Consider the following 12,424-nt stretch of genomic DNA (forward strand, 5'->3'; position numbering starts at 1 on the left):
TCTTGGGAAATACGTAGGGAAAAAAAAGTCCCAACTCATATCATTGAATTCTTAAATACCAAAGTATCACTTTTATCAGTTATAAAATATCAAGAAATGTGCAACTATTTGGGTTTCTAAACAGCCTCCTTTGTTTAAAATATTGTAATAATTCAAGGAAAAGGTGTTCCCACTGACATGTTAGAAAAAAAGTAACATTCTACCGATTTCTGCGTATTCGATGATATACCAGTCATTGCAAAATGTAACTCAGTCAATATACCAAGGACTCATATTCTTCCAAGCATTTAACAAAAGTACTGAATATACTTAGAGCAGAACTAGGAGTTTTACCAAAGAGTTAATAAATTTGTCCCTTCAAACATAGAATAGAGGTAATAGTTTTTAGTGGTAAGGACCTCAGGCAGGTTATTGGACCTCTGGATGTTCCACAAATAACAGTTGTTATGTTATTTTTAGTTCCAGCAATATAAGAATTCTGATCTAAGATAGATTCTTAATGTTTTTCTTACTTATAATAACCTATACATTTTAATAATATAGATATTTAGAAGAGATTTTGGCTTAATAAAATGTAATCTTTCCAAGCATGATTTTTTTAACTGAAAAAAAAAAATCTATGAAATGGCTTTTATATATTTTTCTTTATCTCATAGTTACTTTGTTGACATACAAACAGATCACAACTTGAAAAGTGGTATTTTACAGTTTTTCATTGTTAGGATGTGGAATCTAGTCAATGTGAATTCACAGTGTTTTACACTTTAAAATATAGTTAACTCCATTCAGACTTTCAGATTTTACTGAAACAACAACAACAAAGGATACTTGATTAAAATGGCAAGGTAGGTAAAAAAGCAGTTACTAGAGCCGACCTGACATAGGACCCCAACAGCTTCCATTAGTATCAGAGTGGACAGGCCACTAAAGACCAAGCTGGTTGGTGGCATCTCAGTCAGATGGGCTGAGAGCAGGAGAAGAGAGCATCACATGAAAGGTATTAAACGCTCTGCTGTTCTCTATGCCCCCAGACAACTTTCATTTATCTGCTGACAGGAGTACATTGAAATATAGCCTGTCTTGCCTATTTTTTCTTTTCAGAGATTGCTAAGATGATGGTGGAGGGAGGGGTGTGAATGTAGATAGGAATGGAGGTGTAAATAATGAACAGGCTATACAATCTATTTTTATATAATAGCAGCTTTCGTTGAAACATATACGTAAGGGAAATTTTGTAGATTACACACATATCTTGCTAATTTAAATGATCACTTCAGGGAAACAAAGAGATAAGGGGGAAGTGGGCTAACTTTAGAGCAGTCGCTTACCATTACGAGGCCTCTTTATACAGAAAAGTACATGTATTAAAAGTACATGTATATCTAAAACCCCTTTCTGACATCCATTTCAAGTTGGCCCTTACTTTTCCTTTAAGAGCTCCATCAGGAAGTTTATGGTTTATGAGCAAATAAATACAGCTGTGGCCAAATTTGCTTTTTCAGAAGCCTGAAGTGAATCCTTTTTTAATGGTGTCAGTGCTTAAAATAGTTACTTTATGTATTTTGGGTTGCAGATACAAATTTCAAGGTTTATGATATGAAAGTCTGAGAACACTGCTTTGAAATGTTTTAAGTGCTGTGTGAGGATACCGTTTAGCTACCAACACCAGTATTTCTAACTATCTTATCTGTCAGCCGTAACATCCGCTCATGCTAATGATGAATAAAAGGGTTTCTGGTCTCAGTGTTGATATCCAGTTTTTTAGATGCCGAAACATAGCATTTTCACTGAGCAGTATATTGTGACAAGAACTTGTAAATAGAATCAAATAGCTCTTTACATTTTCATTTTAATATGATTTAATAAGTCTAGTAATTTGAATATCAAAATCCAACCCTAACTTTCATCAGGAAGTGGAAAAGGCTTAATATTTTATTCATCTGGAAAAAAAAAATGTGCCATGCTCCAAAACACCATTAAACTAGAAACAGATTATATTCATCCTCTCAGGGGCATTTAGCATAAGCTAAATATATTCACAGCACAGTTGATCATTTATAAACACAGCTTCCATCACAACCAGAGAGTTGTGTCCATGGCAGTCCATTCATGGTCTAAAGTGAAAAGCCATGAATTCTGCTAGGCTGGAGGCCCCCTTTAAACATCATGCAATCAATACTGAGATATTTATAAAATGCTTAATAGAAATATTTTAAAACATTCTATTCTCTTGTTTTCTACTTTAAGACTGAGGACTTAAATGAGGATTAATCTAGCTCTCTCCACTTCAGTAAATATGGAAATCAGGTATGGAGGGAATAGACTTAATAGGATTCTAGTTTCTGTTAAAGGATCATTGCTATTGCCCTTGTTCCTTGTTCCTCACAGCACAAATTCACTTACGTGAGGTGCTGTCCTAAGCTGCTTTCAGTTGCTAAGATTCATTCTGATGCCATGATTCTGTGACTCAAGTTGTGAGGAATGGATACTTTTTTCATTTCTTTCTTAAAGAAAAGAAAGGTCTGGTCTTAAATTCAGAAAGCATGTTACGACAAAATAAAAAGCATTAATAACAAGAAGAAACCAAATTCATTCCAGGGAAGAGAGATTGGATAAATGGAGGTTATACAAATGTATTTTCTAGCCAATTGGTCAGTCAGCAACATTTATAGAAAACCTACAAGGGCAGAGCCCAGATGGAATTACCCCCTCTCCTCAGGCCATCTGCAATGCCCTGTGTGGGAGAATGGCAGGCTGGGTCACAAGCAGAAAAATACAATCATCCAATAGCCATCCTATGTGTTTATCCATTCCTTCAACAAACATTTACAGAGCATCCACCATGAGGCAAGGCCTAGGGGCTAGGAATGAATGATATGACTTCAGCTTTAAGATGCTCACTCCTAGAGGGGAGAAGCCGGCTAGTCACTTATGACAGACAAGTAAACAAATAAAATAATCAAAATGTGAACAGTTGAATGACAGACTCACATAAACTTGAATAGCTCGTCTGAGCAATACCTGCACACACACCTTTTTCCTTCCCTTTCCCTTCTGATGGTTTTCCTCATTAGCACTTGGTCATTAGCACCATCATCACTTAATGTCATCATACATTTATTTGTTTATTTTGGTTTTCTGTCTCCTTCCATGAGAAAGTAAGTCCTTGAAGGCAAGGGATTTCTTTGGTTCACTGAAGTAAACCAGCCCCCAGAACAGGACTTAACAACTAGGAGGTGCTCAATAAACATTTATAAATGAATGTATGAGTAAATAATCATTATAGAAGTCATTCTAAAGAAAGTATGATTATCTGGAAAGATGGGAGGCAATGATGTTGGGTTATTACAAAAGGTAATTACATTTTGACAAAGAGGAAGTTGAAAGTCAGTCAAGAGAAGTTTGCTGGGCAGGTCCTCGGGGACACCTAGCAGTAGGTCCATGGAGTACAGGTAGTTTTGTCTGCCCAGTGTCCTGACCTCGTGGAACTGTCCCCCAGCCCCCCGTGGCTTTAATAGGGTAGCCGATCCCAAACATCTACTCCTCTGACCAAGGGGGAAGAAGCAAACCAAGCTAGGCCAGCTGGTTCTCCCTCCTGGGCATTTACACCTGGACAAGAACGAGGAGCAGGGGCACCTGGGTGGCTCAGTCGTTAAGCGTCTGCCTTCGGCTCAGGTCATGATCCCAGCGTCCTGGGATCAAGCCCCGCATCGGGCTCCCTGCTCAGTGGGAAGCCTGCTTCTCCCTCTCCCACTCCCCCTGCTTGCGTTCCCTCTCTCGCTGTGTCTCTCTCTATCAAATAAATAAAATCTTTAAAAAAATAAAAATTAAAAAAAAAAAAAGAATGAGGAGCAAAGGCAGCTATGAGGGGAAGCAGCATCTCAGAAGGATGGTTTCCGTGTTCTGGCTTCTGGGACCCCGTGTTTTGCCTGGGTTCCTGTCTTCCTCAAAACCTGTTCAGTCAGCTCTTCCCTCAGCTCTTTAAGCTATTAATATCCTTCCAATAAACTTTTTTTTTCCTGGCTCTGATAGTCTCAGTTTATTTCTGATGATTACATTCAAAGTGCTCTGTGACCACAGGAGCTGATTAAAAGATGAATGTGTTTGGAAAGGCTCAGAGTAAGAATTTTTATTGAGCACTAACCATGTGCAGGTACTGAGCGAAGCTCTTTATAGGAGTTATCCACTTTAATCTTTACAACCATCTCCATGAGTACCTATTCCCATTTTAAAACCGAGCCAAACTCCCCACTCTATACCAAGTGGCTGAGCCAGCACTTGACTCTAAAGACCACAGTCTTAACAGCTCCCCACTGTCCTCCTGGGAAGCGCAATTTTGAGTGTGTGTCATGGTCAGGTTAGGTGAGTTAGGGTTAGGGATTAGGTGGAGATGGGTGTCCTTAGGGAATGGGTAGAGTTAAGGGTAGTGGCACTAGCTTCCGTGCTTATAATTCAGGATTCTGACATTCTGAATTGTGTTATGATTTTTTTTTCCTATGCCACGTAAAGAATTAAGGAGAGTTTCCTAGTGAGAACTGCTGAAACAGGTGCTTGGGACAGGTAGTTCCAAAGTCTGAAAAAGACCTTAGCATAATTGCATATTTTTATTAATTAACCACCAGATACATGTATACATGGAAGTGACTGTAAATCACATAAATACATCTAATTAAACTTAAACAAAATGTATCCCCAATTCAGCTTCCTCTAAACTGATCCCAAAGATGCCTCTGGCTATGCCGCTGTTTTCACACATGAGGGTAATGCAGTCACAGTGGGGAGACAGTGCTCTTAACCAATTATAGTCAAAAGTTCCTTCTCCTTAAAATCTTACAAGAACGTTTGGCCATGTGGGCTAAATGGTAGGGTTCTGAGCTTCTGAGCTCACAGTGCATCTGGCCTGTGCTTTCCCCTCTCCAAGTCTGCTTTATCCCCATGATCAGAGAGTCCTCTTCCTCCCTCATCATGCCAAATAGGAAGCAGAAAATGGTCCATGCTTCTTGTTTAGTAAGACAGGAGAGGTCAGGTCTTCAGATCCAGATTCATCAAAATGTGCTGTCTCCCTCATGGAACACAATGGAAACTGTGCAGTAGGATGAATTAGCATCATTCATCCCATGGGAGCTTCATGAAGTCTTGGCTCTACACTATCTCCCCAAGACAGAGATCAAAATGGCGGCCTCCAAACCATCCTTTCATTGGTACCAGTGTGTGGGGGCAAATGGGACAGTGCCAATATGATTAAATTAAGGACCTTGAGATGGGGAGATTATCCTGGATTATCCAGATGGGCCCAATGTAGTCATAAGGAGGCAGGAGTGTCAGAATTAAGGCAGAAGACAGTGGAAGCAGAGATTGGAATGATGCAGCCAGAAGCCAAGGAATGCTGGAAGCTCTAAAAGCTGAAAATGGAAAGGAAATGGATTCTCCCCTCAGAGCCTCCAGAAGAAACCAGCCATGGTGACCTTTTGACTTTAGTCCACTGAAACTAATTTCAGGCTTCTGCCCTCAGAACTGTAAGAGAATAACTTTGTGTTGTTTTAGTCTAAGTTTGTGGCATTTTGTTACAGCAGCCATATGAAACTGATACAACCACCTTCTCACCCTGACACTTCTTTTCTATGCTGACCTCACCAGCACCCACCTTTGCTCCCCTCCAAAACTACACACTACATCCAAATGAGGGCTTCAGGAATAGTTCTCTCTTCATCAACCCTGAACAATTGCCCTGGGTGTTAGAGAACTCAAGGCACCAGAAACTCTGTACCATGAGGATAGGAAATGCTTGCATGCAAGGGGTAGGATGTGCAGAAACAATTTAGGACAGCAGTAAGGGCTACTGAAAAGGAGTATGGAGTCATCAGCATATAGGTGATGGTTAAAGTCAAACCATAGCTAGACCATGTAAATACATGATACTGACCTTGACTGAACTAGGAAGTGGATCAAGGGGATTTAGTTTACAAATCATAGGCCTATCAGAGATACCATAGAAAGTTAAGAGAAAAGTGATCTAGAATATAATTTTTAAAAATTAACCTTGAGCTGAAATACAGTCTCAGCTAGGTCATGAAAAGGATTATATCTCATTCAGAGAGAAGCAAGCCTCAAAGAAAGCTCTTGAATTCCATATTGGGCACAGGGATACAAAAATAGTCATAGTTCCTGACCCTAAGGAGATTACAGATAATTTCATCACAATGTAATGTGTGGTGTGATAATGGTGTCAACAAGTATACTCTGGGGGCACAGGAGAGGGGACAGTTAGTCCAAAGGATGGACTGAAGAAAACTTTCCTGGAGGAGTAAAAACTCATTTGAAGGATGAGTAGGAGGGAGAGAAAGCAGGGGAGCATTCATGGTAGAGGAAATAGCACCAAGTCCTGGTCGGGGGGTAGTTAAATCAATATGAGTGGATGAGTTCCCCCAGGAAGATTATGCATAGTGACAAGAGCAGAGGAGAAGGATAGAACCCTGGAGAGGAGTAAGGGTTAAAGAGAAGGCAAAGGAAAAGAAGCCCACAAATAAGTCCAAAAAAGACCAAAAGGATCAGGAGGGAAGTCAAGAGGAAATGGTGTCATGGAATCCAAGAGGGTAGAAAGCTTCAGGAAGGAGGGAGTTGAGTGAGATGAGTACTAAAAGGGTCAAGAGAAAACCAGAAGTGAGTTTTCTCAGAGCAGGTGCATTAGACAAGGAGAGTATAAACCGGATTGCAAAGGGCTCAGTAAAGAAACAGAAGCACCATGTTGAGACCGTACTTTCAAGTATCTTGGTTGACAAGGGAACGAGAACCATGCCTACTTGTCAGGTTTTTAAACTTTGGAGACAAAAATAGGCTTTACAAGCTGCCACTAAAATGAAGAGCTAAGATTTAAATACACAATGAGAAGATAAGAATCAACTTGGATCTTTCTCCTCAAACTTAAGACAAAGCTAAAGTAAGTGCAAGTATCACAACAAGAACAGAGGGGCAAGCTGGCTGGAAAGAAGAAAAACATTTTAGAAGTAAAGTGACTATATATAAAAAAACTTGTAAAAGAAGTCTCAAACTAAAGATCCCAAGAAGAATGAAGATCTGGAAGCATGTGAATAAGAGAAATGGGAGTGTGGGGGGAAGAGTTAAAGGTGCTTAGGCCAAAGGAGTGGATTCCACATCAAAGAAACAAAATCAATAATAGTTGCACAAAATTTTATAAAAACTACAAGGTAAAAAAAAATAGAAATAGGTGAAGAATTTCAGACAACTACGTTATAATGATAAAGTAGGAGATAAAGGACTATTTCAAAACCCAGTTTCCGTGGTCATCCCAAATTCGGCAAACATTCTCTGAGCACTGACGCAGGAGGACAGGATTATATTTACTTAATAGCAATAAACACAAAAATAAAAGATTTTGCTCAAGAATGACATTAAAATGTTCTTTCATGAAACCAAGCGGCAGGATAAGATTTTGATGGATCTAGTATAAAAATAAAGAGTTTAAAGTTTACAACAGAATTCAAATAATTAAAATGATAGAGGAAAATAAAGAAGAAGAAAAAAGGAATGGTTAGTCATGTCAAATGCTGTTGCAAAGTCCAGTAGTATGAGTACTGAGAAGTGATCATCAAGAGGTCACTGATGACCTTGACAAAAGGTTTTGGGAGCTTCCAAGTTACACATATTTAGAGAATATTGTTAAGAAAGATCAAAATTTTAACATCAGGATGGGCAGGCAAACAACATGATCCAACTCAGTCTTGTCATTTCTAATTATTTCTTAATAACACTGAACAAGCAAAGAAATAATGGTAAAAATTTGCACGTAGCAATAGAAACATGCAGTAAGAAACTGCATCCTGAAAATGTCTTAATAGTGACAACGACCTATAGCGTATCCTTAAGCCTGAAGTTGAGGTCAGACTTTTAACCTACACAGAAAAGAGGCACATGACCCCACAGATCCCTGGTAACTACCTGGTGATCACCAATGTCTATCTGGCCTTGCCTAAGGGCTAGGTCATCCCTGTATTCACTTCTGGATGTCAAATAATTAACTCTTGCCTTGTTCTTATTCATTCAAAGGATGGAGTAAAATGTGCATGGATGTCATTATGAAACATCTTGTTAAACCTGGTATCTATCAGTGTTTGGATCTGATCAAGATTTGCACATAGAGGAAAAAAGCACATTTTCACTATTAAAGAAGACAAGCTTTCTCTCTTTCCCCGATGCCAGGAGAAAAATTCTTCTGTAATTGAGTGCCAGGTCATTGACTGGCTGTCAATAAATGTTCTATGAATTAATGAAGGGTTAAGAAATAGGAGTGCAGCAATAATTAGCATAAGTGTAATGTAATGTAAATGTAATGTAAATTACCATAAGTGAATAAAGGTCTTTCCCGCAGTTTTGGTGAGGGATGGATAGCTCTTTACCTGAACTCAATGTTCTATTTTTGCAGTGTCACAGAAACTCATGGATTCAAATTAATTGAAAGGGAAACACATCTTAATTGATGAGATGTCTGAAATACAGGCTAGTTTTAATGAGGCACGCCTTTGTAAGTCACACAGAAACTAATTGCGCTCGAATCAGTGGCAAGGATTACTGAATAGGTTGTCTCCCCAACCCTTTCAATGACTTAGATAATGCTTGTTTTTAATTAATTCTTTCTCTTTACTGCAAGTAGGAATTTTTAAAAGCTGTAAGTAGCTTAACTTTTCTCCTTAGCGCCATTCCAGTTGACAGAAAAATTTGCTGAGAAAATCCCTCTTCTTAGTAAAAAAAAAAAATTAATAAACTTCTGCTCAACCTGGTCTAAACAGCTACAATTCTGATTTAATGAATGTGGTTTGGTAAAAATTAAATTGAGTGTACTTATCACTATATAGCATTACGGGCGCATTGCATTAACAAACCTGGCAGAGAGAAACCAACACTGTGGAATGGCTACCATTGGGAAGTATTTTCCATTTGATAATGTCATTTGATCCTCATGACAATACCATGAGGCGGCTACCATTATCCCCATTTTACTGATGCTGAAACAGATTCAGAGACGTGAAACAGTGGCCTTAAGATCAGACAGGTAGTAAGTGACAGTGGCCAATGGGATCCTAGGGCAGTCTTACTATAAAGCCCATGAGTGCTTTCCTCATCATATTGTTAAAAAAAAAAAAAAAAAAGACCCAATTCTCTGGGAGCCAACTCAGTGCAAAAGTGGAGCTTCTAGGAGAGTGGTAGTCAGCATGCACTTAGTGCCATTTTTTATCATTTAATATTCTTTTCAAGGTTGAAGTTGTGCTCTTTGAACACTTACTGACATCTTGAGCCTAGCAGATTTTGTTGCATTTGCAATTTTGAGAGGAAGAGTACCTAGATGAATGTTCTGGAGTTGGCATGTTGAAATCAATCTCAAATACTTCTAGAAAATGATTTATTAAGGCAGAGACACAGGAAAATCAGTTGCCTTGGGTAGCAACAGGAAGGGATTGGGTTAGATATTAAGGAGAACCTCCTGATACTAAGACAAGATAAGCACTGAAATGAACTGAGGACATTCAGTGGCACCCTTGTGTGAAGATATATATATAACAATCAGTGATCCATCATCAGTCATAGGAAGTGTATATGGAAGCAAAAGCATGGACTATTTTAACTGACTCCAACATGTCTCCCTCAAATGTGGACACGACTGGTGAAAAAGCAAATTGTTTTGTGCAGTTTTGTGTGATGGTCAGTCAGTGTGGCCATAAGGGGAGACACAGGAGAGGTTCAGGAAGACAAAAGTTTTTTATACTCACAGGTCCTAGAGACAGTAGGCACATCATGCCATACAGGGCCATGGCAGGGGGAAGCCTCAGGGCGGTCAGGAGGCAGAAAACAAGAGGAGGGGAAAGTCTAGGCCACAGTCTTTACTGGGGCTTCCAGTAAGAGGAAGGAAAGGCAAGGCAGGGCAGAGGAAATAGTTTAGGATTGGCTAGTTTGAATAACTCCAGCGGGTTTGGGGCTAAAGTGGTGGCCTCTCATTTCCTGGTACTGGGCCCTGGCGTGAGTGAGAGCATGGGGAAATGTCAGCTTGGTGTGCATGAGCCAGATGGAGGAGGTATGGCTCTGGATTGGTTAGTTTTCTTTTCAAATGCATGCTGCCCCTGAGTCCTTTGCTATCTCTAAGAATTGGCTAGCCCAGGGAGGGGCAGTGTATCCCCAGCCAGAAAGGTTTTTAAGGTTTCAAAATATCATAATATATAGGAAATTAAAAATACAAACCATACACAAATATACCAAAAATTAGCACCAAATTGTAGAATCTAGATGGGGCCCCAGCATCTGTTTAACCTTCAGTATGACAGCCTTTTGGTCCCCCAGAGCCCAGACAGATAGCAGTATGCACAGCTGGTTTGGGGAAACTCAGAGAACAAACACAGTACAATGACCACAGCTGACAGGCCAACAGACGATCCAAACCCAGAATGAGACAAACTGAAGGTTGGGACAAAATATATTATAAAGCATCACAACATACTGGATAAACTGTACAGAAGCTAATTGGTCGGCTGCTGAATGGAAAACACACAAGCCAAATTGTCTGGAAGTTAAAGAAACATCACACAGAATAGCTAAATCTGCCACCGCCACAGAGAATGCATTTGGATGCACCCAGAGGCTTCTGAATAGAACCTACCACCAAAGCTATACATACTTTATGATGAAATTAAGGCTGTTTACAAATGTGTTTTTAAGAAGAGAAGTACCAACTTTTTACCAACAAACAAAGCCAACACATTTAAGATCTTAATCCAGTCTGAAATAACAAATAGAATGGAGAAATTCTACTGGATAAATTCCCCTCTGTACTGTAGGCTATAATACATTTTAAGCCTCAAAAGTAGTCTATGCTTCTCTTTTATCAGAAATATAACATCCATTCATTTACTATCTACATGAACTAATGTTTATGATTATTCTGATATATAACATAAACTTATGAACCAGATTGCAAAAATAGCATCTATGCATCCTTCCAACTGATACAACAAACAAGAGCTCACAATGGGCATTTCGTGGTGCCCTTGTCATGTGCATGTACCGGCAAAGACGTTTACCAGCGAGTAGGGATGATAGCTTGACACGGAGTGTTGACTGAGAGCATCATTTCAGCCTAACTACCGTAATTTCTGAAGTAAATCATTGTTTGATGTCAGCTCTTTTACAGTCATTAATATATCACAAGCACAGGTCAAACCATTTCAAGATATATTTCTTTTTATGTCAGGAAGGCCCAAAACAGGAAGTGATAAATCGTTATTATTTTCTTTTTCTTTTATCCCCAGACATCTCAAGTCATAAGCTTGGGGAGGGAATGCAGTTAGCCATCACCTGAATGAGTCATCTTTTGCATATGGCTGTCTTCACAGCACCCACTTTGTGGTGGTAGAATTCCAGTTTGAGTCAAGGGTATGACAACTACCTTTGAAAGCAAGCAAATGCTTTACATAAAGGGGAGCGAAAAGGAGAGGCCCCCAAGTCTCACTTAACACCATTCATTTCAAACACTGCATATCCCGTACCTGAAGAATAGGGAAAGACCCACTCTCAGCACTAGAATTTGTGTTCAGACTGTGTACTTGGTAAACCATATGAGCTGATGAGGAGAGGCAGATGCACCCAAACCAAAGTCAACCCATTTGCTGCTGGCCTCTTGCTAATCAAAGAATTTCGCTGACAACTACTGGGTATTTACCCCAAAGATACAAAAGTAGGGACCCGAAAGGCTACGTGCACCCCGATGTTTACAGCAGCAATGTCCACAATAGCCAAACTGTGGAAAGAGCCAAGATGTCCATCAACAGATGAATGGATAAAGAAGATGTGGTATATATATACAATGGAATATTATGCAGCCATCAAAAGGAATAAGATCTTGCCATTTGCAACGACGTGGATGGAACTGGAGGGTATTATGCTGAGCGAAATAAGTCAAACAGAGAAAGACATGTATCATATGACCTCACTGATATGAGGAATTCTTAATCTCAGGAAACAAACTGAGGGTTGCTGGAGTGGGGGGTGGGGTGGAAGGGATGGGGTGACTGGGTGATGGACACTGGGGAGGGTATGTGTTCTGGTAAGCGCTGTGAATTGTGCAAGACTGTTGAATCTCAGATCTGTACCTCTGAAACAAATAATGCAATATATGTTAAGAAAGAAAAAAAGAAGAAGAAGAATGTAGCAGGAGGGGAAGAATGAAGGGGGGGAAATCGGAGGGGGAGAAGAACCATGAGAGACAACGGACTCTGAAAAACAAACTGAGGTTTCTAGAGGGGAGGGGGTTGGGAGGATGGGTTAGCCTGGTGATGGGTATTGAGGAGGGCACGTTCTGCATGGAGCACTGGGTGTTATGCACAAACAATGAATCATGGAACACTATATCTAAAACTAATGA

The 12,424-nt window shown here is 39.7% G+C and overlaps 1 protein-coding gene across 4 annotated transcripts in view; it reads right to left on the bottom strand.

Moving 5' to 3' along the window:
* The window catches only part of NCALD (neurocalcin delta), a 372,435-nt gene that overhangs the window by 173,772 nt on the left and 186,239 nt on the right, over positions 1–12,424 (bottom strand). The window contains exon 1 of one of the 4 annotated variants that reach the window (XM_032415659.1): positions 2,404–2,463. The exons of the other annotated variants lie outside the window; for them this stretch is intronic. The gene's annotated coding sequence lies outside the window, so the exon portion shown is untranslated. Of the gene's footprint in view, positions 1–2,403; positions 2,464–12,424 lie in introns of those variants that run through there. 4 annotated transcript variants of the gene reach the window in all.

Source organism: Phoca vitulina, unplaced genomic scaffold, assembly GCF_004348235.1.
Source record: "Phoca vitulina isolate PV1807 unplaced genomic scaffold, GSC_HSeal_1.0 scaffold18, whole genome shotgun sequence".
Taxonomy (NCBI): domain Eukaryota; kingdom Metazoa; phylum Chordata; class Mammalia; order Carnivora; family Phocidae; genus Phoca; species Phoca vitulina.